Here is a 27,899-nt window from a genome sequence, read left to right on the forward strand (position 1 = left end):
TCTGATCGCCCCTTTTAACCTCTGACATAGTAGATCACAACACAGTACAATCACGACACTCAAGCATCAATCTGGACACTGGATTTACTTTACGATGTACTGACACAATGTTAATGATGAGAAGTACCGCTACATCGCATTTTCTTCTAAATACCAGTAAGAGAGAATTTGTTCTCAAATGGTAAATTTACAAGTAATATTTTGATAATTCAGAAAACATCCTGCTTCTTACACTGACTGGAAGTAGGGTCCATGGCATCACCCATGTGTTTCTGGTATGGAGTTTTGAAGCCCAACATTCAATGGGGCCACAATGAAACTCAACTTAGACTTGTCCAAGTCAGAATCAGGTTCAAAGTAGGGATGCACGATATTGGATTTTTGCCGATATCCGATACTGATACCGATACCGATAATCACAAGTTTGTTTGTTTTTTTCACTGTAAAGAAAGCTAAGTCTATCCTGTCCTGGAATTGATATGTTACTCTTATTGTGATGGTCTTATTTGTTTAAGAAACACACATAAAACAAGACAAAAAAATGATTTTACCATAAATAAGATATGTATTATTTTTTCAAACTCAAGACATTCAGTATTGAAATACAGAAAAACAAATTCTGTAGATCACATTAACGTTAAATGTACAATGCATTTTTAAACATAACCAAGTTGCATTTGATTATTTTAGAGCTACTGTAACAACCTGGTGACAGACACAGAGCTCTGCAGTGCAAATAAATGAAGTAAAGTAAATGCTACATTTTATTCAAGGAGCTTATTTTTCAGATGGAAAATAATAATAATCCTAACTGAAAAGCACCTTTTCGGCTGTGCCTATCTGCAGAAATTTTCATATCTGCTGATACCGATAAACGTGTTTTTAAGCTTTTATCAGCCGATACCGATATTGTGCCGATAATATCGTGCATCCCTAGTACAAAGGCGGGCCTTCAGCCTCTTTGCAGACAGCTACAGTGTGTCTGCTTATCAGTCAAATCAGCCATGCCCTTACATGGGTCAAACGCATTAGTTTAATAAAAAATAAATAAATGTAAACAAGTAGGAGCATGTAATAGCAGTGCGTGAAGCAGAGTTAGCATTAGCATGGTGTACATAAGCGAACAGCAATACGTTTTTGAGAGCTCAGAAGTCCTATGGCCTCAGGGATAAACTTTCCTAAGCCTGTTGGTGTGGGACTGGATGCTGCAGTAGTGTATGCCAGATGACAGCAGGCAGCACAGTTTGAGGCTGTGTGATTGAAATCTTTAATGATCCTATTGGACTTTCTCTCCCCCACTGGGCATAGAGTTCTTGGTTAGATAAAAGCTATGTGCTGGTTATAAACAAGGCCCCACTTTTTTGACTTTGAGTACAGTTCTTACATGATGTTGTTTGCATTCATCAATGTCAATGTAAACCTTGCAGAACCTGAAGCTCCAGATTCTCTGAGCTGTAGATTTATTGATGAAGTGGGGGATTATAACTTTCCTAATGGCTTTCTACAGTTCCCAGTCTTCTCTTTTGTTTTGCTTGTATCCCGATGTGGGTAAAAGATGTTGTGCTGCTTATCAGCACAGCCAAGGGTCTGCCCATCATGTAGTTCTGTGAAACATCGTGTTGATAAAGAAATCAACCAATCAAGCCTCAAGTCATCTTCCACATAACTAAACAGTAAAGTACCCATTTGGGCAAAATATGCTGTAGTCATTCAATGTGCTCTCTTTAAAGTCATAATTTTATTATTCATATTCCAGGTCGGACAAAAGTAAGCATTTAAAACCCAATCTTTACCAAATTCAAAATGACTTAAACTTGGATTTGTATCAAATGTTAAACAAGAAAGAGTAAGTAAGCATTTCAATGTGATCATCTAACCCTTTCACACTGGGACTCCATCTTTGCATTCACCATCTTTGTACTGCATTGTATGTGTCATAATCTTATCCCAAGAGACACTGGCTCTGCTGCTATATGAGTCTCACAAAACTCAAAAAAGTTGTATTCAGCAGTATGGCTCTTTTCTGTGAGCTCCCACCCTTCCATGTGCCAATGTGGAATGCAACGCTGAAGGCGGAAAGACAACACCGTCTCTTCTCCTTTTTATGCATCCATGAAAAAGTTGAGGTAGGGAGAGCAACAGCAAAAACCCACAGTTACAGAACAGAGCAGACATCAATGACATGACATATGATGCTAGTAAAATCGGACAAAAAAGGAGGAGCTGGGTGGAGGGTTGAATGTAAAGTGTTTTGAAGGAAAATCTGCAAGACTGGGCAGACTAAAACAAAATGCATTCCTGCTTATAAATATATAATTTATTATTTTTGAGTCATTTATTCAAAATCACTGTGAGCTGACTCTCATAAGAAAGTTCATGTCTTGCTTAGTGATGCTACAAAGGACTACAGATGTAATGAGAAAACATCTGGAAAGTCGCCCAAGAAAAGGGCATTAAATCAAACACTGGTTTAAAGCTGACACACATTTTTTAAACACCATAAGGTTGTTTGAGTGAAGCTGTGAAAAACTAACAGAAGAAAGCATTTTTCATGGTGCTAGGTCACGCCAGATCAAAGCTGTAACATCTTTACACATGACCATATAGCTCTACAAGTCCAAGCCTATGTGTCATTTCCCCTGGAAGAATGAATAAGACCAAACGTTTATAGGGGTGAAGCATACTAACATGAAAACATGTGTGAAGCAGATATCAGCCAGGTAGTTATGAGCTCAGTTCAGCACATGGACTTCGTGAAGCCATATCATCTAAAATAATACTACGATAGAAAAAAACCTGTGACTGAGCAACTGAACATACAGAAATAGGCAAGGCTCCAACCTGAGGTAAAGAAACCCGTAATATAAAGAAAGGTATTAAAATGATGTCCTTGTCACTGGATTAATCATCATTTCTTCTGCGTGTTTACGCCCTATTTACAGATGATTTCTTCAGAAGGAATCATTGTCTTCAAACAAAACTAATACAACTGATATTGTTGCTATGCTAAATAGAGAGGAACCAAGAGACAGCAATTGTTGTTTGTCTGACCGTTCAACGGCCCTGTATTTCACTTATAATGTCATGATGTCTTAAAATGGGATTTTACAGTCACTGTTTTTTTTTTTCACATAAAAAAAATCTTGTACTGTATAAGCCTGTTAAAAGAGTATCCAACGGTATCACGCAAGCTTGGTCCCACAGCGCCAAAACTACACAACAAAGCATAAAGCCTGTACTGGTGCCAGAGACTGACCGTCTGTTTTCACTATCACAGCCGGCTGTTTGTTCTTTTTTCCTCTCTCCATCTCTTCCACACCTCATCCACACTCCAAGGAGTATACAGAAGGAGTGGGTACAACAGGGGGCGTCCAGAATTCACCTTTTATCTCAAAAGAAGTATGTGGCAAGTGGATCTTAGGAAGAGAAAGGAGAAATAAAGTAGACGAAAAATTTGTAGACAGAGAAGGTATGGAAATACAGACAGTGATTTCAGAAAAGAATAAATGTGGCATCATACTTTTTTTTTTTTTTTTGCTTTTTAATGCATCTGATGTGAATGATACAAAAAAAAAAAAAACATAGCGACTGCATATATTCAGCTTACAATTCTGTATCCTTTTGTGACCAAAGCTTCAAAAGTCCTTCTAACTTCCAGAACTTTCTACTGATAGTTTCTGTAAATAAATGTTGGTCATTGATTTAATCATTAGTCTATGCATGCGCTTATCTTGTGGCTTTGCTTCCTGAAAAAAGCTGTGCAGGAAGCACAGAAAAGTGGAAAGAAAAGTGGTGTTGAAAAGACAAAGGATAATGGTTCACATTGGTAACATCATCCCAGAAAAAAACACTACAACTTCTGGCCAAAGGTGTCACTGCATCAACTCCAAATAGATATTCCTCAGAGCCTTTTAATGGTAATACAAAAAAAATACAGATTTGCAATAAAATATCCATTTTTATGATACAGATGTCCCAACTCACTCGTTCCCTCGTCATTTATATCTCCATGTAAATACAGACAAACTGTTAGTCCTAAGGTCACAGAAACACATTTTTAACATTGCCAAACATGGATTAAAAGTGGGTAACAACCACTCTAGTCTAACCCTTTAATGTACCCATTTTCAACTTTCTTGATCAAAAAACATATCAAACTGTGCTGGGATATAAGATGCCGGCCATCATACTTGTTCACATCAGAGCAGTAAAGCTTTCTAGCATTATGTCTGGAGTCACAGCTCTACCAGCTCTAGCTAGTGGCAACACTAAATCTTAAGACGTAAAATATGACTGCCATGTAACAAAACATCAATTAAACTAACCTTTAATTATAGTTCCAATTAATGAGACTGACAACATTTAACCTGTTATTTATTTAAATGTATCTACCAGATCACTGAAGGCACTTTATTCAAAGAGAACCATCTGCAGGAGATTCCCACAATCACAGTGAGTGATAATACTACACTTTACAAGGGAAGACTTTTGAAGGCTGTTGATGCGGCTGCTTCTGGTTTGACTGTCGAGTGCTATAAAAAGATGTTGTCCCTGCTACCAATCACTTGACGGATAACAACAGGGGAGGCAGAAAAATTAGTTTGGGTCTCTTATAGCACATCACTCCTGAAAACTAATGAAAGGTGATAGGGGGCTTACTGACTTAGGTGATGGGCACTCATGAAGCATGAGTGCCCATCCTTTAATGCTAAAGCAAATTGTCAAGCATGATCAAATCATTTGCATTCTAATCATCTTACACTGAGATACTCGTTAGTTAACCATACAGCCTCACTACCTCACCCACTGAACAAGGAGTCAAACAATATAGCCATTAATGCCATATCAGCCATTTCTTGACCTAGAGCAGATTCAAAAAATTGTCAATGAAGTCATGCCCACAAGAAACTCACTTAACAACAACAACAACATTAAAGGAGGGGGCAATATAGTAATGTTAACACTTGAGGAGAAATCATTTAGACCTTACAGTGTTTGGCACAAAAGATAAATATTCCTAAGCTGTTTTTCTTTATCCACAAAAGTGTTGTTTGCATAAAAAAGTTATCAGAAGTAACCCCAACCCCAACGGAGACAAAGGCCCCTGCCTGGAAGTCAAGTTAATTTCATTTTCTATAGAGCGCCAGATCACAGCAGAAGTGATTTAGAGTTACCTCTCTCATAAATCAGGTCTATACCCTGTTTTATTTATTTATTTAACAGACTAAATGGCATTTTGTTAGTTATCTAATTTACATGATGGGATGTCATTGGTACATCATAGGTTCACATTTCTCCCCGCACTGTTTTGCACACTGCGAAGTTCTGCCCCAACGCATTCACAGACACACAAACACGTGTGCGCATTTGCACACAGAGACAAGCTCATTCTATATAGTGGACAGAGAGCTGGAAAACTACCACAAAAAAAAAAACATTCTCCTGTAACCCCACACCCCTCACTCCAATGCCGGCAACATCACGATACCCCCCAAGAATATAAACTTGGGGGAAAACACTGTCAATTTCACTCACAGCATCACTACTAAATGGCCCCACGCTAAATCACAAGATTGAGGGGATATGAAGAACTATTCTTTGTGAGCAGACGAAAAAATGACGATGAGAAGAACTCAGACAACATTACAGGGAGAAATGTATTTCTTCATGTTATGAGAGAGTGTAATTCACAGGACTTACAGTGGAGCTCATTCAGCAGAAGTTTCACTGAAGGCTATGGAGCAACATACACTGACTAAGACCTAGCAGTTGTTGACATCATATTGAATACTGCTGTTAAAGTCATACAGGTTGCCATTAAAACAACACTTTATTTCTTATAATTTGAACATTAAATTTTAATAGGTTACAAATAAAAAATGCATATGTTTGCTCCGTAAATCTAATATACAAACCTAAAAATGTTTAAAGTTTTATCAGTGCAGTGAATGATTACACTAATCTTGCTTTCTGACCTTATTTCATTCTTTGGCTTATCACATATCATGATGTATCGTTACGTAATTCATTTGCAATACACCAAGCAACATTCATGTGTTTATTAGCACATCTTTCAGGGTGTGTAATTTGCGACCAGTGCTTAAGTGATTATTGTGTTAAAGTTGATAATCCAGGGATGAACTCATAACTGCTGCCTCTGCTCCAAAATGAAGTGTTGAGAAAGAGTTTGAGAATACAGGCTCCTAAGCTTGAGACAGACTGTAAATTAAGAACCTATTTGAGATGAAACTCTTATCAGCCGCCAGACACAGACAGCCTCTGATGACTGGTGAAGGGTATTCATTGGAGAGGAGTTTAACATCATTGCGTCTGATTGACTGGGCTCTCAACCACTGTGGGTTAAGGGGGCTCCTGGGGTTAGCCTGGTCTGACAGAACAAGAGAGAGCAAGAGAGAGCCAGACAGACACAAAGGTAAGGGAAGAGAGGGAAGAGGCCCTTCAGTAAATGGGCAGTCCACAGAGACCTGCGCTGGAGTCTAATGGAGCCTCATCACGGCCAGTCTGTCAGTCAGTCAGGTGAAACACGCTCTAACAGGGTCCTAATGAAGACAGCTTCACACTGAGTTGTCTTGAAAGTGCCCGACTAAAAGCAGATACACTTATTATCCATCTTTTGTGGACTATTGCTCACCCAAAGTCACTTAGAACAGCAAAGGAAGATCTAACTTTAAGTCAGAGGGAGACAACAGCAGACGGAGTTCCTTTTCTTTTAAATGGACATATCTGGGAAGTAGGAAAGGAAAGGAAGTAGAGTGGCACTGTACATCTGTAACATAGCTGCTGACAACAATGCTTAAGGCAAAATACTGGGAATAATTAAAACATAGAGCTGATGAAGGTAATACACTGAATATGTAATGTTCCAGTCATGTAGTATCGTAAACTTAGCACTTCTAAAATGCCTCTCCTCCAGGTAAAATATATGTTTTGTTTTTCTTTTGATAAAATACATTTTTATGATTATGATGATGATTATGATTTTGCTTTTAAAAAAATACTACAGCTTGCAAATGTTTCCCCAGCCCTATTAATAATACAAAACCATGACATTGCTTAACTGGGCCATTAAAAATGGATATGCACATTGGGATACTGACTTTCAACCAATTTATAATACATTTCCCACTAAATGTTCAAGCAACAGGCCAAAAGGGGATTCTCAAGATGACACGAAGACAAAACTTTAAGTCAATAATGGTTAAGTTTGTTTGTGTTTTTTAATCTTTCCACCTTGACATCCGTCTACCCAATTCCTTCAAAACACCCTTCAAAGGCTACCTGTGAGGTTTTCACAAGCTATTGCTCAAAACCAGTTCTTGCACTACTTAAGGGTTTCCTTAAGATGCAACATGTAATGAGTCAGGGTTTTGTGGCGTGATGATGGGAAGAAATAGGTCCTTGGTGTTTATGAAGATTTCCCCTGATACAGTCTGAGGCACATGACAAAAATTAGAAATGCTTTTAGGACTAGCAGATAAGCTGGAGAGCCAATCAGAGAACCACTGTCCATCCCAGCCCAGTAGCATCGCCCAAGGACACAGCCTCTGGGTGGCCCGTAACCAGGCCTTGGCCTGCAGTCTCTACGGTAAGTGCTCTGTCACGAGGATGCCAGGGGCTACAGCATATGCCACCAAATCCCTGGCGTTTCCCCTGTGGTAAACAGAGAGCCAGCTAATGGATGCATGATTCTTAGTACATACATAAGGGTGTCTGTCTGTCTCTCAGTGCCCCAGACTGACCTGAAGCTGGTCCACTCTTCTACACTGCCAAATGGTTTCACGGCTGAATGATGCTGCATGGCTAGACCATCTATGTGTGTGTGGGGGGCTGAGAAAAGAGAAATAGGTTGAAGTTAGGAATACAGAGAGATCTCCATACTTCTTCTTGACCTGAGGCTTCAAAGAACGAAAAAATGTGCTCTGTGACTTAGAGCAAAACAACAAAACAATGCTAGCTGAAGAGAACATTAGCTATGCAGTGAAATATACCTGAAAACCAAGTCTGAGGACTCTTGTGATATTTACTCTACTATTTTAGCCTGCAGTGACTGATCGCGCTCCATGAGATCAAACAGAAGGACTAATTCAAAACACAACAGTGATAGTGACGAGTAGACAGCAGAAGAGCAGCCGAGCATTGATGCAAGTTTGGAATAAAATCAAGATGCATTCATTACAAAATGCTCCAGCTGGGGCAATATGCTATTCTTGCCATTCGATTTTGTTGTGATTTTTGGGGTGCCGATTCGATTTGAATTGCGATTCTTCAATATTGTTAATTTTTGCGATTTTTAGTTTGCTTTTTTAACACCAGACCATGTGAAAAAGTTAAATGACGATGATAATGTCTACAGACTATATCAGGAGCTATATTTTCCCATAAAATGCACATTGCATGAGTCAGAGAGAAACATTTCACACTTTGCTGGAGAAAAGTGGTAACCTTTTGTGTAATCCAGTTTATAAACAAAGACTGAGATTAAGAATTTGAATTTGAAAAAAAAGGTTTTTTTGACAAAGAACAAAAAATCACAATATATTGATTTTTTATTTTTTTCTCCCACCCCTACTAAATGCATCAGTAAAATCCACTGTAGACTATTTAGGATGCATGTTACATGTTGGTGGTGGTTATACTCTTTTTTAATTCTTTTTCATATTCCCCCTACATTAGACCCTCGTTACTGTTTGTGCACCACAGACATATCCGCTTGTATTGGAGGATAGCGCAGGTGTTGCAATTAACAAAGAGGGAGGAGCAAGACTACCCACCACCTACAACTCCAAATCAAGTTTGAGAAGACTATAGGTTTTATAAGAGACATGGTGGATTTGTCAAGTCAGATGCGAGTTGCAAAATGTGCCATTCTGTTTTGACATAATTACTAACCTTATAACTCACTTGAAGTGGTGACATGTGCCTTTGGAGGTGTCTGCCAGTGCCCTGGTATAGTTTTTCATGTTGCTATTATAACTCCAAACGTATCACATTTAATACATAAGTTTCAAAGACCTTCATCTCATCCACAAGCTAGTTACCTTAAAAACCTGTTAAAATGTCAAAAAAGCAAAACAAAACAAAAAAAAACATGTATTCTGCCCTCTTGAGGATCATCATACCTTTACAAGCAACTGAAGTTGTATTTTGGACGTTTTCAAAACAGCTGCTATTATGAAACCATCCACACACTTTTTTCAGGAAAAAGAAATTGCACTTAAGAGTAGAATCTAAACTGTTACTCATTTTTTTTTATATTTTACTTTAAGGTATTTTCTGCATTGAAATTTTGCAAATGTGTCAAAAACTGTACTAAAAAAGTTGCCAAAACTGCCCAATGTGGCAAACGTGATCCAAAAAAAAATATATCATGAACAAACGATAAAGTAATATTTTTTGGAGATTTTGATAAAAGTACTAAACATCTCAGTTCCAAAAAAATTAAAATGTTCAAGATAATTTTTTATGGGTTTACAGAGTTGATTCTTTGTGCAACATGTATTAAAGCATTCTGTATACTTGAAATAGACTGTTGATTGTTTTGGAGGGTTTTTCTCCACCTGCCTATCATACCACTGTTAACTTTTAAATGATAATACCAGGGCTGCAGAAGCATCTGTAAAACAAGTTTGTTTACCATGCTGAAACAGAAAACTGAGAGCCTTAACAGACTGTTGGGGAGCCTATTTAGAGAACTGTACTAATTTTAAGAAAAGTGCGGTAAACTCTGACCCCAAAATTGCGATTACATGCTACAACAACCCTTGGCGGATTTTCATTGTTCAACATGTAAACTCAATCTTTACTCATAATGACAGGCCTCTAAGCCGTCCACCTATGTGTAAACAGTCTGCAAAGACTGTTGAGTGGAAACTGTTGCACCAAGGGTCTGACCTAAGAGTCCTGGAAAACAAACCAGTCCGTGTATTTATTTGTGTTGACTTTGTTTGTACTGTGTGCATGCCTGCTGCCAGTCAAGCATGCCTTGCCCACGTAGTAACCTATGTGCTGGAACACAATCATAGAGCAAAGGAGTTTTAATAGACCTTTCGTACTTCTTTCCCTCACAATGGCCAGAGCCCCAGTGTGTGTCTGCCATTCTGTGGGCATCTAACATAATTACAGGGCTTTGTAGGTTTGTATAGGAGTATTGAGGTTAGATAAAGACGTCATTACTGTACACATACACTGTCGACACACAACCTCAGTGCTGGATACAAAGCAATCACTACACTTGTATTATCTTTCCAGTACAAGTCTATAATTAGTTTTCCCCTTGTTACAAAGTAGGCATATGTTTCATGGAAGAATAAAAAGAAACAGATTACTTCAAACCTTAACCCTGTCCTATTTCTTGGAGATAGTTTTATAGCAGGCAAAGATAAGAGGAGAGCTACAGGGAGGGACTTTATAATGTGTCTCAGTATCAGGGAGTATGAGGAGAGTTCAGAGGAAGACTGGAATGAGGAGCCTGGGGCTTATGTCTTCAAATCACAGCTTTCCCAAGCACTGTCTCTGCTCCCTAACGGTGAAAACGTTAGAGGGATGGGAGATAGTCTTGACAGTGTACATTATGGATGCTCTTGTGGTATGTGTGTGTTCATTATACATACCCGGTAATAATACCAATAATTCCAGCTTAGAAAATCATCTCTGGTGGCAACTGTCCAACACTGAGCAATTAGTTAACAATACATTTCCCATCTAATGTCTACAATGTGTTTTTGGAGTGAAGGGGTCAATGCTTTGCAACCATAAAACATAAAGGGTTGACATTTCATTGCTAGGGAGAGACAAGATGAGATAAGAACAATTATGTTTATAGCCTGGCAGCAATATTTATTTCACTTCAGCACGGGGTCTCTTGTTACTGTGGCCAGTGGACACTAGACATGAGAAACCTTTGCTCTTTGGGGAGCAGCTTAGTGGGTTTTTCAGTTGCTTTGATTCCTCTTGAACTATAATTATAATATAAGTAATATGAAGATGAAGGTAATTTGCTCTTCACTTGGTTTTGTTCTCATAAGCTAAACACAAAACAAATTACAGCACTGTTAATACTCAAAGGTATTTGTGTAACGTCTCATTCTGTGTCTGGGTTGCAAACTGGTGCTTTGGTGTACTGGAATCACAGCTTGAACACAGAGAAAAACAGGATCCTGGGACAAGGAGGTAATCAAGGGAAAGGTTGGGAGAGGGAGAAAACAGAAAAAAATATCCAGCATATTTAGTAAAGAGTGGTGCCGTGGGAGCTGAGAGAGGCTAGTGCCACGCCATTGAACGCCTGGAAGAGCACAGTCTCTGATTTCTTCCCTTTCTACTTTTTTCCTCTTTCAAAGAGCACTTGAAAGCTCTTCTGAGGTATCAGGTAGGTGGGAGTGTTATGGTGAGGCAGACTGGGGCCAAGAGTGGGCAGGGCTGGGTAAAGCAGCTCCTTCTTCCTCCAACCAATGCACAGGAGTGGGGGACTCAGAGGTCCAAAGGCCCAGTGGCCCAGAGCTCCAGCCAAGCGTCTCTGAGGAGCCTTCAGCCGAGCAGAGGTGGAAATTGGAGGCGTGAGGCTGGGCACGCAGGATGAAGGCTAACCACAAAAGCTGCCTAAAAAGTATCCACACTTGGGAAAAGGAAAGCAACACTGATACATATTTCAAGAGAAAGTTGCTGGACACTTTGATCTTTTTTTAGTATCGTTTTAATACTGTATTTACACCTACTTGTGAAGCACCTCTATCAGTTCGGACAAAAGTAAATTCTTCATAAATCAAGGATGGTATCAGTAAAAACACTATTCAGTCCCATGTTGATGAAGTGTTTTTTTGTTTTGTATCATTGCTCCTCATTGTGTGTAACAATTGTGCTTTATTGGGTCCTGCACAACACCGCTGAAGCAAAGTAGGCAAGAGGCCAGTATTGACTCCATCCAGATTTTAAAGTTTGCACTTTAATATAATTGATCAAAACAGTAGCAAGCCTTTGAACGCTCTGTCCTCTGGGAGTAACTTCAAAAAGTATCAATTATAGAAATCAGCTCTGAGGAGTGGAGTCAATTCCCTATCAATAAAGTATTCAGCAGCAATCACCAGGAGATTAGGAGAGAGATGAGCCAATTGCAAACCCAGAGGACTGCCTTAATCAACTGCATGGTGGATGCTCCAGTAAACTTCGTAGTTACAGATGATCAAACAGAGGGTATTCCGATCAAACACTGCATGAGGCTATGCTAGAAGACGCGGTTAATACAATGTGAACCTCAGCAGCATGTTTCCAAACTCTGTATGATAAAGAAAAAAAAAATACCATAGCTTGAGATTCTCATGGATGCTAGATTTTGGGGGCTGATGTAGAGTCTTCTGGAATTAGAAGATTCTTATAGTAATGTTATTGACCATTTAGAAAAGGGTTTGTGATGCATATCAGAACTTTGTGTTGTGGTTATCATAGTCAATATCATCAGTAATATCTGCTGCTTTTTCATAAAGGAAGTTATTGCAGGACTGGGGAACTGGAGTGAAAGCACAAGTGGGAGGACTGTAATTTTAATAACAACTACTGACAATATTTATGTTGTTTTTCACTCTCACATTTCTGTGTTACATTATAGACATAATGTAATACAGAATTCCACCAATTATAGACATAACATCCCCATGAGTCTTCATCAATAGCTAAAATTGCGTGAACGGTTGGTTTCTCTTAGTTAACAGATGACATTACAATATTTTCACTTCCTTTAAGAAGAGACTTCCAAAAATGAGCCCCAAAATCCCCAAATCCCACTCCCTGATTTTAGGCTCCTAAGTTACCAGATGGGAACAACAAAAGACCAACTGGTTTAAAAAATGTTTCAAAATGTAAAGTTTTGTGTTCAGATTTTGCATACTCATGAAGTAGAAATAGCATTAAATTGGTTTGAGTACTTTTAGTGCTTCAGCAAAGCTGAAAAATCTTGATCACTTATTAACCTGTTCAATTCAGAGTTTTCCCACATGTTAAGCCAACCGTGCTATGACTGGTCCAACCCTAGAGCCTCTAAAAAATTACTCAACAATTTGAAACATCAACATATTATATGAATATATAGAAAATGCTCTTCAATAAAGAATATTTTTTCATAGTAGTCTATGAAGATATTATTGAAATTAAATGATGCTATGGGAGAAAACAGTATCCCTGAAATAAACACATTAATATGCATTACCATACCCTTAGCATGTCGCTAATAGTAATACATTTTATACATCAGTATGCATGGATGACTTTGAAGTAGATGTGTATTTTTAAGGTTGGATTCAAACTGTGGAATATTGACAGAACAATTTAAAGGGATTTATAAATGTAGTGCAGTTAATAGAGTTTTTCGATAAAATTGGCAGTTAGTAGGATTTCTTATTTAAAAAGGTAGATGTCATTCAAAGATCTAAACTAATGTCTTGCTTTTTTTCTTTTTTCTGTAATACTAGGCAGCGAATTTAACAGGTTAAATACTTCTTTTGACTAATTTTAATTTTTGGTTTTTCCTCTCCCTGCTCTCCTCCAGACATTGAATCTGTAAAAAATGTTTATTAAGTAAAATAATTTCAATGAATCTCTCAATATGTAAAATATATAATGGTAAGGCACCTTTAATGTCTTTATTCATGACACGTAGGCTATATGCGTAACCTTCTTGACAAAAAAAGGATACTTTAAACAACTACACATTTCAAAAATACAGAAAGCCCTTTACATTAAACTGGCTCACAGTCTACTGGATTATTTTCCTGTCACTTTGCTGCAAACAAGGAAAGAGTCATCATGTCAAAATATGTTGTTGGACATGTTTAAAGTGTGTTCAGTGTACAAGACTTAATCTTATTTTCCAGTGTATTGCTTGATTTTCAGATGCATCACATGAAACTACCATGACTACAATCTTCTGCCTGCATCCTGTGTTTGATAAAATGTGGGTAAATAGTATCTGCTGTGGGTGCAGGGTGCAGAAATTTGGTGACAGAACTGTACACAATGTAGAGCTGAGGGGAGGAAGGGGGAGTAGCAGGGAGTTAAAACTTTAACTAACTTTAACTTTCGAGGGCCATCCCCAGCTCCAATACACTGCACAATGCTGAACATATTTCTGAAAAAACAATCATTTTTTACTCACCAATAATATTTATGTTAATCAAGTAAAAATCTATTTGCTCACTATTTTAAAATCAGGTGCTATTATCTAATAGTTTTATTTTTCTAAGTATACTGGGGCACTTTGATGTTCATTTTTTCTACTCCTCTGCTTTGAGCTCCCATCTCAGCTCTCCAGTTTAATTGTTAATTCCCACATATGTACATAGTAATGCATACATTCCCTCACAAATATACAAAGCAGTCTCCAATCCTCCACTGTATCAGTATAACACTGTATAGATCTATTGACAGAGCCATGCCATATCAATGACACCTTCAATCTTTACAGGCCCTTCTCCCTGAAAGCCTCTGTTGCGACACAATCATTACAAATTGATTGCAAAATAGCTAACAATCATGATTAAATCATTAAATTCTTGTCTACGCTTCAGAGAATGGGGAGAAAATTAACTTCCCACCAACCTCATTTTTTCCCGAACACGAAATAATGATTTTCTGCCAGTCTAATTACAAAGCCAACATCTGATCAAGCCCGCATCCAGAGGGGATTATCACATGCACCAGTATTAGACCTCATTACCAGCCTGAGTGCAGAATTATTACATCTTGTAATTGGATGGTGAGATTTATATACAGATCAGGCCGGTTTCTGTAAGATTGTAATTACAGGCTTCGTTGGTTAGCCACTTATCACTCAGCAGTGGAGTGCAGGAAATCGGTGCGTGGAAGAGCATTTCATTAATCCCTCACCCTGTCAGCGGGAGGAAGCGTTTTACCTTCATGTCTGTTTTAGGGACAACAGCATCATTTGTACATCAAATAATTCATCACCTCCTGCTTTGCTCTTAGTCAGAGAAGCAACCAGTTTCCCAAGCTTCTCAAAAAACAATCATGGGAAATTTGTCAAGTAAATCACCCATTTCCCTGGCTGACTCGCCTTTTTTTTAATTACCCAGGATAAGTGTGAAATCTGCTCTCACACAAGTATTTTGAAAAAACCCTGATACATATTTAGTTGGTAAGCATTAACAGGTGAAAGGCTGTTTCACTGCAGCTGGTGAGGAAAGTGTGTCCAGCCAAGCAACCACATTATATCCTCCTCCTTCCCCTTCCCTCTTTTACCGACAAGAGGCACTTGTTACCTTAAGCTCAGGTAAATAATTGAGCGCAATTTCCCTTTTTTTCTGAAAAAGACCCTGAATTAATGAACTGAGCCTCTTGTTAAACACCTCACTTTCCATGGCACAAATCTGCCAAGTGTGATTAGACAGGGGGAGCATGCTCCAGTTCATCAGCCAAGCAAAGGAGTGAGATGGAGAGACTTCTCCAGCCATCATCATCATTTCTTTTTCACTCAAGCAATGGCTGCTCTACTTACAAACAGGTCACTCACAATAAACCAATGTAAATTTTCTCTGACAATGTCAAGCTCCAACACCTCTTACATATGGTTATAAATTGAGAATGGGACTGAGACAAATCTGGAGATAAATGAAATGAAAAATGACAGAGGAAATAAAAAATGTGTGTTGTAACATGAAACTGAAGGAACATAACTCATTTGCTGTCGGCCGTCCTGCAACTCAGCAAGAAACGCTGTGATTCACATGTCAGAGTAACACAGGCGGAGGAGAAAGGAAAGCATCAGCACCTCTTCACGGCTAACACCCATACAACTTTCTTTCATTCTGCATATCACTGAGCCCTCCCCTGTAACAATCAATACAGGACTACATTTTATGAGACAAGGAGTTAACTTGTTCAATTATGCCACAGACAGCTCTATTCTTTTGTAACAAGTAATCTGGATAGTGAAATCAATACTGACAGGCTCACGGCACGCTAGCTAATTTCATATTACCTCCAGCCAATAGCAGAGCAGCTCGTAATGGAGCTGTAGTTCCACTTCATTATAAGTAAGGAGGGGGGGATCAATACTCGCACAGACACACACAGGCCCATGTTAATACACACATCCCCACTCGAGCAAAAGGGTCTGATTTCCACACATAAACTAACATAAACACACACTGACAAAGAGGGCAACACTGCTGCTTCAGAGTCCCCCAGGGGCCACACAGAGCTGTCTGACACAGGGCAGATGGGATGGGTGGTGGATGTGGGTACAGGGTCATAACCCCCCCTAAAATAAATTACACTTCCAATTGTCGGCAAACACACACCACACACACACATACACACACTCTTACAAATACACATCCTTCTACAACAAACTGTCAAGCAATCATGAGGGAAATATCCCCATGTTATCCACTGATTTTCCTCCCAGCACACACCGGAGCACACACATGCACACAATTAACACTCGACATCATCACAACAAGGTCACAATCTGATTCAGAGGTTGACTACTGAGAAGAAAAAGGAAGAAGAAGAAAAGGGGGAAAAAAATAAATAGGGGCGGATAACCTTCAGATGGTGGATCAAGTCTTTGACCTCTGAAGCTAATTACAAATTAAACTCCATATCTTCTTTTGTGAGAGGAAATATCTCCATTCTTTTTTCCCATTATTGTTATCACTCTGTAGGATTAGCTGGGGACTAAAGGGATGATGTTGTCTAAGCCGATGTCAACTGTACAATTACTCGACTCATCCATCCCTTTCCAAGAAAAATAAGACACTGTAGATTAAGATAAGCCGTCTTGAGAAAGAATGAGAGTGTAAAGCCTTTGACAATTACTTACTACACATGGCACAGGGTGACAATTGCTCTTGGTAAACAACTAAATACTCATTAGACTTAAGTCTGACATTTCTTTTTCATAACTTTCTATTATGCAATTTGGATTTATTGCACTCATTAATAATCTTTACCAGGTTATTCTACAATCACCATGACAGCAGCATCATTTAGCCTCAGTTATAGGCACCCACAGATTGGACGGCTATGGCAGAAGGCATCTGAAGCGCGATAGGCAAGAACCCAATTAAACGCATTTTAATCTAAATATCCTTCAATATGCTTTATTGTTCCTCTTCAATTTCCTTGCCACAATTCCATATGGAGCACCAGTTATCAAGCAGACAGGCTTTAAGAGCCTGACAGAGTTGTGTAACGGTGGGGCTCATCAGTCCTCAGCCATTAACAAGATGGCAATGTCTCAGCAGCAGAGGGCACAGACCCTGAACAAATCACTGCCTTTTGGTAGGAACACTTTCACTGCTCAGATACACCGCAGTTATTCAAAAGTGATTAAAAAGAAGGGGATAACATGATACATTACAGGTGGAAATTGGGGTTGAATTGTATGAAGTTTCAATGTATGTGAGGTTTCTTTTGTCAGTTACTAAAACTAAAACTATTAGCACAAATAATGTACAAGTCTTTGCAATTTTCTAGTTAAGAGACGTAAACGCCACACATTTCAGATAAAACTTCCCAACTGCCACAGTGTACTGCAACTTCTCTTCAGAAAACTGGTTACATTTGTTCATACTGTATGAATGCAACAGGACTGTGCCTATACCTGTGCCAAATCTGTGTGCCAATATCTAAAAATCATGGATTTCCAGTTGTTGAAAGATAACTTCAAGACAGAATAAAGGAATTTAAAACTCCTTTAAAGAGTTTCAACAAACTAGCCAAATGTTAACAGTAGTGCCTCTTCCAAAGACCATCGGCAATGAGAACAGTCATTTCTGTTTGTCTTAGGGATGTTCCATACCACTTTTTTTGCAGACCAATACCAGTCCGAGTACTCCTTCTTGGGTACTCACCGATACCAAGCACCGATACTACTAGCACTTATGATACATCAAATTTCAATTAACAGTGACAGATCATTTTGATCAGAGACAGCACAGTCACTCTGCCATTAAGTCCAAATAAAACACAAACAACTCTCTCTGAGTTAAGAATTTTTTTATAAATATTAAAAAATATAAATTAAAAGTGCACGATAAAACTAACAACTGTCAAAGTTTAAGTATTTTTTAAAGTAAACCAAAGTGCAAAATAAAAAAAGTTGAACTGTTCACTCTACCTGATTCATTGATATTGTCTGAAAAGGACCTGGCGCACATTTGCGGTGGTGTTAAACCGCAGCAATTAGAAGCATCTAGTGGCGAGGAGGACTTGCTCGACGTAAGATTTTTTTTTTGCCTTGAGTATCTGCTGCTAGTATCTTCAGCCTTCACGAGTACCGATAACTTGAAAAAAGGCTGGTACCGGCCGATACCGATACCTGGTGTATTGGGACATCCCTAATTTGTCTAATATTCAATCCCTATAACTGTGACAAGAGGAGAGGTGTCAGAACAGATGACTGATAGCATGCTGAAGAGATGAATTTTTTACATTTTCCACAGAAAAAAATGCAAACTGATTTGACTCAAAAATAGCAGAATCATATTTTTTGTCAAATAACAAAACTCATGGCTGCACAGGAAAAGATCAGCAGAAAGGTAAGAAGACCCACTCTGTCCACAAGGGGCACTAATATTGACGCAAACAGAAAGCTCCTCACAAGAGCTTCAAAGTCATGGGCATTATGTTTAAGCATGGAATATGGCAGGGTTCTCCAACTCCTACCCTGGAGGGCCGAGACGCTGCAGGTTGTCTTTCCAACCAAAAACTCCACCAGCTGATTTTGCTGATTACATCCACTTCAAGTAGAGAGCAGGGACCAATCAGTGAAATCAGCTGGTGGAGTTTTTGGTTGGAAAGAAAACCCGCAGCGTCTCGGCCCTCCAGGGTAGGAGTTGGAGATCCCTGGAATATGGTTTGGCTGGAACAACTGTTCGAAGGCAAGTTGTTTTTTTATTTGCTGTCTTAAAAACTAATAATATTCAGTTATACGATATGGCTTGACTCTTTTGTCCACTCAATATATCTGAGGAATAACTCGAGAAATGTTTTAACAGTAGAGCCAGAGTTTCTTACAAAGTCATGACGACATTTATAAAGTGAAAACCTTTTTTAAGAGTCAACTGAAGACCCTACCAATATCAATATCATTGCTGTTTATTTATGGAGACAAAGAAATTGAGCCTTGTGTCCCTGGTAAAAAAATTCCAAAAGAAGGGAATAACCCACGTGAATGTTTTTAGCCCCTCCCATCCTCCTCGATCCCAACGCTTTTTACATGCGAACCATACAACAAGCTGGAGCAGCAGCTACAACAACTTGGACCACATCCTTACACTGGGCAGTCAGTCAAGTCACAAAGCATAAATGCTGGAAGCTGGATCTTGATACCCTAATTTTGCTTTTATCTATAATCATTGCCTTTATGCACCTAAGTCTCATTAGTTGTGTATCAAACTTCAAAGTGAAAGCTGGATCATATGTTTTCTGGGATGCATATCACGAGATGGATGTCGTAACTGTTGGACTTTATGATACAAAACGTATGGGTGAAGCTCCATGTCAAAGGGTTTTCCTGATAAAAGGTTAAAAAGACATTTTTAAAAAATATTATTCAACATTAAACACAAAACAACTAGTCCTCTCTATTGGTGTGTTTTAAAGGTACTTTGCCTCTGTCTTCAGCTCGCTGTGTCCACTTTAACAAAGGAAGAGTTTCAGCTTCAGCACCTCACAAACACAATCATATTAAAGAGACCAACTAGGGCAGCTAAAGATAAGTGCAGACCAGTCAATGTATATGAGTCAATATACTGATACACTATGAAACTGTATTATTTGTACCACATATTTGGACTTATCATGAGAGACCCATCCCTCTATGTGAATATGTGAAAGCATGTCAGATGAAAACAAGGAAACAGAAAGGGCAGAGCAGGAGTTGAGAGATTCAAGATACTGACTCACTCTCAGCCATTTTCACCTCCCATTATCTGATTAGCCTCCCATTTCTTCCCCATCAGTGCAGTGACCTGGATTCCGCTTGGATACTGATGGTCAGCCAGGGCGGGGTCTGGTGAGAAGGGCCAAACCATTTGGGGGTGGCGGAACCATAAATCAGCAGCAGCAGGAGAGAAGGGTGAGGGGGATTTATAAAGATGTTGTGCTGGGCCAGCCCACTTGTGGACACTGTGATGAATTCACAAGCACATTGCCAAGGCAAACTACTTCATTATACCATGGCCCAGTGGTCATTAATCTCCCTGGGAGGCCAGCATCCTGGGGGATCGCCAGACCAGAGAATTTATTCAGGCCTGGAGGTACCCATTTCATTAGCCATTCAATCTGTTCAGTCCCTCTCTTCCTATCTTCCCCTCTCTTTCTCTTTATCTCTGTAATTGTTATAACTATGTTTTGTATATTGTTTAATGAATGGAAGCTTAATGCCTTTTTTCCTCAATGTGTTGTCTTTATTATAAAATATTATATTGTCATTAGATATTCTCCTAGATGGTGACAGTATAAAAGTACTGGTACTTTTTAATGTGCTAAAGATTTTGTTATTGATTTTATAATGACAAGTTGTTTATTGTTTATAAAATATAAAGGTACAAGCATTACTGCATCATACCTGATGACAAACACAATGTACTATGACCTGGGGCTGAACGATTTTGGAAAATAATGTAATTGCGACTTTTTGGGCCAATATTGCAACAACGCAACGAAGGATACTATCACCATATAAACTATTTCCTGTAAGCCAGGCCTACATGTAATGATGAAATTAGATAAATTGCTGCATGAATTGATACGAATGACATACCTTTATTTAACTATGAGAATCACAGTAGAATATTTACTGATAGATTTAACTTCAAGCCTCGTAGACGTGTAATATTTTTGCCGAAAAGAAAAACAGCATTTTGACTTTTGCTGGTTTTAAGGAAAAACGAGTACAAGTAACTATATTTCCTCCAGGTATAAACCTTTTTTTTTTTTTTTTAATTTAATTTTATTTATTTTTTTGCAATTTGAAAATTGCACTCCATTACATTGCAATGTGGGTTTCAATTCAATTAATTAATCAGCCCCATGATGACCTGTGCCTATTTTTGTATATATTTTGGGGTTGTTATTGTGAGCCAATGACTAAAAAAAGTTGCATTTGTGTAGTTACACTACACGCACTTCAGGTGCAACCTACATGTTCCAGCCTTCCTGACAAGGGGGTGAAGTAAGGGGAGAGAGAAAGGGAAGAGATTCCCAGAGGTATACTCTCAACTGGCTACTTCAGTCCTGTAATGGTGTCATTACTGGGGGCAAGTGTTGCTGGCCCAACATGTTATGGGAGAGCCAAGATCCAGTGATTACTTATTAATGCTATAACTCCTTATTCCACACACACACACAGAAAACAAATATGCTATCCCGCTGTCTATTACTGTGATCAAACAGATGCACCTGGACACAGACACATCTCTGCAAATACGCAACAGTGCTCATCTATAAAATAAATGCTTCATGGGAAATCAGGGTTTACAGATGACATTGTAACTGCTGGTTCGTGGATACAGATGTTTATCTTCAGCTCGGGCTTCCTGAGCAACTCTGCATAGTTGTTGTGGCATTACATGAAAATACTGTGTCAGACACAAACACTTATGCATACTACTCCTGTCTGACACACACACACACACCTTCAGGCCCAAGATCACACCAACAGTCCTACCATCTCTCACACACAACTCAGGAAATGCTTACATTAAATTCAGGGTGTCCATATAGTTACAGTTTAAAAAATGTATTACACAAAGCAAATGAACACACAAATATGTGGAAATTGTTACAAAATGAGAATAAGATGTTAAAGTTTGTTTTTTTTAAACTAGTTAAATAGGAAAGCTAATTTTGTTGGAAAACACTGAAAGGCTTGTCTTACACAGTCAAGGTTTTCCTCAGATGTTTGTGGTCGTCCACTCCTCTCTTTATCCAACATTGTCCCTGTCTCCATATTTTGTTCCAATGCACAAACTGACATGACGTTGGATCTGTTCCATACTTAGTTCTGTGGATGGTTCATTCTGCGTGTCTGATTTTGTTTTAATAAACATGACACACATTGCGTCTTTTCTTAAGTGTTCATTTAACAGTACCCCTTTTATCAACAGGATACCTGAAATACACAGATGCAATGTGGTCAAAAACTTTGATGACTACTGAGAACATTAAACACATCTGATTGAGATAGCTCATTATTTGTATTTGTAATATAATGTATAAACTGTAAAGAGACTTTAGGGACACCCTACATAAAATCATGCCACATTATGAGCTTGGTAATACTAACATGTTGGCTAAGCACGCCCTCAGTGATCATGTGATCAGACTTTGGATCTCAAAATGCAGGCTTCATCCTTCTATGTTTCCTCTCACGTCTCCTCGAAGGATTCAACTATATATAAATGTGTGGAATAATTTCATCAACCAAGCTGTGTCCTGAGGGACCCCTTCCACTTTAAACACTTAACGGGTTAAATAAATAATGATGGCTTGCACACTGCGTGTGCGCTAACGTTAACGGCACCAGCCACTAGCCCCAGGTCCCACAGCAGCAGGAGTCCTTAAAGCGAATAATTTGCTTCCTCTCAGGCAGCCACACTGTAGCCATTCGCCAAGCAGATTATGGGCCTTTAAGTAGCAGCCAGGCCTGAAATGTGACTCTAGGGCTCACAGTCTGTTGGGGAGGAGGCAAAACTCCACTGAGAGAGTCAGTGAGATGGGACAGAGAGGAACGATTGGCTGACAGCTACGTGGGAAGCGGATCTACTTTTAAGAAGGTAGGGAGATGGTGGAAGAGTTGGTGTCCCAGGAGCACTAAAACAGATGAACTTTTAAACAGAAAGAGAAGTCTTTATCTTAGCTCGAGAAGGTAAACATAAAAATGTCAAACTCATTCCTTCAAACATGTTAACAAGCTCTGCTTCTAGCTCGTATGTGGTTAGAAAGTGGATGCATAAAGGCAAGTACAAAACATTACGCCAGACAGATTTTTTGATACATTAGTTCCTGTAAAAATTAAAAGAATATTGTAAAAAAAAAAAAAAACAAGAAGGGTTCAAAAATAAAAAGTCAAAACCTGTTAAGACAGCTCACAAAACAAACTAGAAAAACAACTCATGCTCTGTATAATGTTCACTACTTACAGGAAATAAACTGCCAAGTGTTTTAGTACCATGTTAATGCAGTTGCACTAAAGTAGTCAAAATCAAGTGAAACCTATTTCCTCTCTTGCTGTGGCGAAAGCAAAGATGGCCTCACTTTCACCTACTGCTTTATGGACTGCAATAAATGGCCAACAACCAAGAAGTAGTCTAAAAGGTCAGCTCAGTTCCACAATTGCACTATTTTGAAGACGCTTTCACATTGGTGATTTGTGTGCTCCCATACCCCACACTGCAGTGATGACTGTTTTAAATGAGAGCCCAGCACAAATTATAGAATGGACAAATGGACCTTGTGCTTACCAGGTCAACGCCTTGCAGGTAAGAGATCATCCAAACTGCAGCGAGTATCTGTTGCCTCTTCATTGAACCAATTCACTGTGTCCCCCTCCTCATCTTCTTCTATTAGGTCTTTAAGACAAAACACAGAAACAACTTAATTCATGATTATAAACTTCAAATTATAAAGATTAACATTTTTCACAACAATCTGTATTACTATTTTCTCATAACTTCAACTTGCTGTCCAAAGCAATGTGGATAGAATGAGCACAGTTAGAATGAGAAGGCGTGTTGACAGTTGTAAAGAACGACAAACCATGTGATTACAATAGCTTTTACTCATACATAGCATTTGCAATGGGACAGACCCACTACTTGTGACCACTTTTCCAAATCTCACGTAACCTCAGCTGGTCATATGTTGTGTCAAACTAGAGAGTCTTTTCAATCAAACCACAACAATATACCACTGTTTTCTCTAATTGCATGATTGCAAGTCAGTGAGGAAGCACTGTTATTCAGTGGCGTAACAACACTTGTTTCCCTGATTACGTATCCAGCATGCTTTGGCAGCAAAGCCGTCGTTTGCTTCTTTGGTCGCAATCTTCTGGGTAATAGTTAGTAGTTAGTTGCACCTGTGTATACCACTGGGCTAACTTTTTCAAGAAGTAACAAAAAATAGGGATGCACGATATTATCCGCACAATATCGGTATCGGCTGATAAAAGCATGAAAACACGTTTATCGGTATCGGCAGATATGAAAATTTCTGCCGATAGGCACAGCCGATAAGGTGCTATTCAGTTAGGATTATTATTATTTTCCATCTGAAAAATAAGCTCCTTAAATAAAATGTAGCACTTCATTTATTTGCACTGCAGAGCTCTGTGTCTGTCACCAGGTTGTTACAGTGGCTCTAAAATGATCAAATGCAACTTGGTTATGTTTAAAAATGCATTGTACATTTAAACTTCATGTGATCTAAAGAAATTCTTTTTCTGTATTTCAATACTGAATGTCTTGAGTTCAAAAAAATAATACATTTCTTATTTATGGTAAAATCAAATGTTTTTTTTGTCTTGTTTTATGTGTGTTTCTTAAACAAATAAGATCGTCACAATAAAAGTAACATATAGATTTCAGTACAGGATAGACTTAGCTTTCTTTACAGTGAAAAAAACAAACAAACTTGTGATTATCGGTATCGGCCAAAAGGGGTTTTCGATATATCGGCATATCGGATATCGGCAAAAATCCAATATCGTGCATCCCTACCAAAAAAGTATGAAAGTGTGTCTTTTACATCAAGGTTTGATACACTTATGCTTCAGTCCTAAAATTATGTCTCTCAGACTCTCACTTCCTCTTTTTTATTTATTTATTCATTCATTTGAAATCATAAGCTCATAAATGTATATCCATCCAGACCAGCATCAATGCTAAAGCATTATAGTACTCTTAGTGCCATGGCTTTTAGGACTGCTGTCATGAGTCAGCTTCGAAACATCATTTGTACAACTGCACAGAACACAAAAATACACTGACTCCTTGGAGCAGAAACAGGGTTTTGAAACACACACTTTTTAAAATGTTTATATAAAATACACGGCCTGAGTACCGTCTTCTATATGTGATAATGTCTTTTAAGAGCCCTCCTCTAAGGTTTAGTGCTTTCGATGATAACCCTATTAAGATACCAAGTCTTAATTCAAACAGCTTTCCTGACAAAGACAATAATCAATAACATCTTATCTTATCCTCTTTTTCCTCATTTTTCTTTGTACGCCCAGCACGTTCACATTCAACTTTACAGCTGCTATTTCACTCTAAACAAGGCCAGGCTCTCGTAAAACCCTGGAGAAAGCAAGAAGACACCATCGGTTGATCTATCGTGCCATCTCCTCACTGAAGAGCGGACAGGACATCAAATCCCCCTGAAATGACATCTGAACATCAATACATGGTCCCCGCCCCTCCAATGTGACAGTAAAAGCCATATTGATTTCCACCCAGATTAAGGATACTACTGGGAGCAATTTAAACATACAAGCTGAAGTATCTTGGCCCAACCGTGAGTGATGTCTTTAAACATGTATAATCACCGGGACAATGTGCATTTTGGAGGAGTAGTAGTCTGGATTAGGGATGGGCTTAAATTCAGATGAATAAACTAGATAGATGGGCGATATAGACCCCTTTACAGTTTGGTAACAGTTATGGCTGCACAAGCATTTTGGCAATGTAAATACTGTGGAACACAATGATTTAGCAAGCTACGTGAGAGGGTAAATCACCGAAAAACACTATTTTCAGTATGATGGACATCAAAGGGGGTTTGAGCACAAAAGTCACTCGAAGCTTCTGGAGGGACTGTTTAATTTCATCACATTCAGGCTTGCCTGCTGTGAAAACCCTCGCAATAGAAGCCAAAAAATGGTCGTGTACCAGACATGAGTTGCTTTTTGACAACACTTTTAGCTAAACAGAAGATAAATTTACATGATATTGAGACACACCTTACCGAAGTTCCTGAAATCAGCAAACTAGCAGCACAGCACGCGGGTCACCTGCCGCGAACTAACTTCGCGCGTGCACATCGTGTATCTACTGCGTCAACGTAAATGAAATCACTCCGCGTGTGATCCGCCTCCCTGACAAGTGCACGCACGAGATGAAACGAGTACACAAAAAACTGCTGAAACTTGGTCTAGGTTACATTAAGTGTCAAGACTTAATCTGAATTTATGCTTTGTAACCAAGATGTATTTTAGTTTTGATACTAGTGAAAAATACATCAATAAAACCTTTTATTTTATTGATCTTTTAAAAAGTTTATAGTTAATATCTTTTAGGCATTTGGGCTAAAAATTGCATGATCAGCATGAATTAGAGCATTACTAAATTTGGGGGGAGGTGTTAAACAGACTCACGCACCCTGTGTTTCCTCTTTTGGCTTTGAATTCATTACTTGCAACATTTTACCATCAGTCATGACCCTCGTATTTACACCACCAACACAGATGCGCACAGGCATCTACAGATGTGCAAGCAAAAGCACATTACACATACACACCCAATCAGCATATCCATATTTTTCATCACCCAGCTGCGCTGCAGCACTGAGGCCATGTATCCTGATGGCACTGATGATGCTTCATGCAGCCCTTGGGCCTCTGAAGGTTAACTCCCTGACCTCTGTGGTCTCCTGGTTGAGTGCTCCTCTGATAGATGGGTAGAAAGGCCTGCACAGAGAATGAAAGACTTTTCTTACATGACTCAACAAAAAAAGACAACCATCCAGATTTTTTTTACTTTATTTTATTAAAAAGTATAATTTGTCATATCTGAATTAGCAGAAGCTCTGTAACACAATGTTTCATTTGGGTTCATTTGGGTTCTTTTTCTCTAAAAAGCCTGTAGTAGACTGTACATACCACAAAGAATTTTTCTGTATCTAATATAAAATTTTCATATTATCATTGAAGTGCCATTGCTGTACACATTTTTAGGTTTACTTGTACACAATTATAACTCATCAAAAATTAAATCTGCCTCATAAATTGCAGTATATGCAGACCACCAACATTTATTCCTAATGTCAAAAGTTGAACTGTACAGACTTCTGAGTGCACTTCTTACTCAATGTGCATGTTTTGGGTGGGATTGCCCTATGATCAACAGTGATTCTTTTGTAACAGCTCCTTTCAGTAAATGCTGAGTGCTAAGCATCTCTTCACAAAATCCCACATGGGAAAACCAAGTAGGTCTGGTAAGGGTGGTAGAGGAGGGAAGGAAGAGGAAAAGGAGTGTGGGATAAGAAAAAAAGGGTGCAAAGCTAAAGAGAGAGTGTAACACAAGGTTAAAATAGGGTTACAAAAAGAAATGTTTTCAACTAATGAAACAACATCATGTTCAGAACAATCAAAGCCAAGGCGAGAACCGAACACGCACACACTTGAACTTGGCTAAATGTTGCTTATAGGTGTTTGGGAAAACAAGCCATTAGAGCCAGTTCAGGTAAACAAAATAGGACTCCAGTGAGAACAAGCGCCATTGAAGGGTCGGGGGTAGAGGAGGGGTGGTTCTTTGAAGTGGCTCAGAGTATTCCCCTGACACCTCTGAGATATTTATTTGAATAATGTGCAGATTCACACCCGAGTGAGCAGAGATCTGTTCAGTGGGTGGGAAGATGACAGGGTTTAATTTCCAACTCTACTGAGAGGGGTTTTGAGAGTGAGGGAAGCAGAGAAAGGGGAAAGAGACAAGGGAATTAAAAGGAGAGAGAGAGGGAGAAGGAGGGGAGAAAAGAGCTTGATGTGAGATGAGGAGGGCAGATGGAGGTATATCGGATTCCCTAAAAACATTTTGACATTTTAAACCTAGGGCAGTTTGCAGGCAGTAAATAAAGGGAAGGGAATCAAT

The 27,899-nt window shown here is 38.8% G+C and overlaps 1 long non-coding RNA gene across 3 annotated transcripts in view; it reads right to left on the reverse strand.

The window, feature by feature from the left end:
* Positions 1–26,079, reverse strand: part of LOC141788048 (uncharacterized) — a 129,662-nt gene extending 103,583 nt beyond the window's left edge. For 2 of the 3 annotated variants that reach the window (XR_012598102.1, XR_012598101.1), the window contains exons 1-2: positions 25,994–26,079; positions 23,499–23,606 (exon numbers count right to left, since the gene is read on the reverse strand). This is a non-coding gene — a long non-coding RNA (uncharacterized LOC141788048). The remainder of the gene's footprint in view (positions 1–23,498; positions 23,607–25,993) is intronic. The other variant, XR_012598103.1, reaches the window with a different exon arrangement.
* Between the last annotated feature and the right edge of the window lie 1,820 nt (positions 26,080–27,899).

The sequence above is a fragment of the Halichoeres trimaculatus genome, unplaced genomic scaffold, assembly GCF_033239565.1.
Source record: "Halichoeres trimaculatus isolate MK-OKI-2021-1 unplaced genomic scaffold, fHalTri1.1 fHalTri1_scaffold_3, whole genome shotgun sequence".
Classification (NCBI taxonomy): domain Eukaryota; kingdom Metazoa; phylum Chordata; class Actinopteri; order Labriformes; family Labridae; genus Halichoeres; species Halichoeres trimaculatus.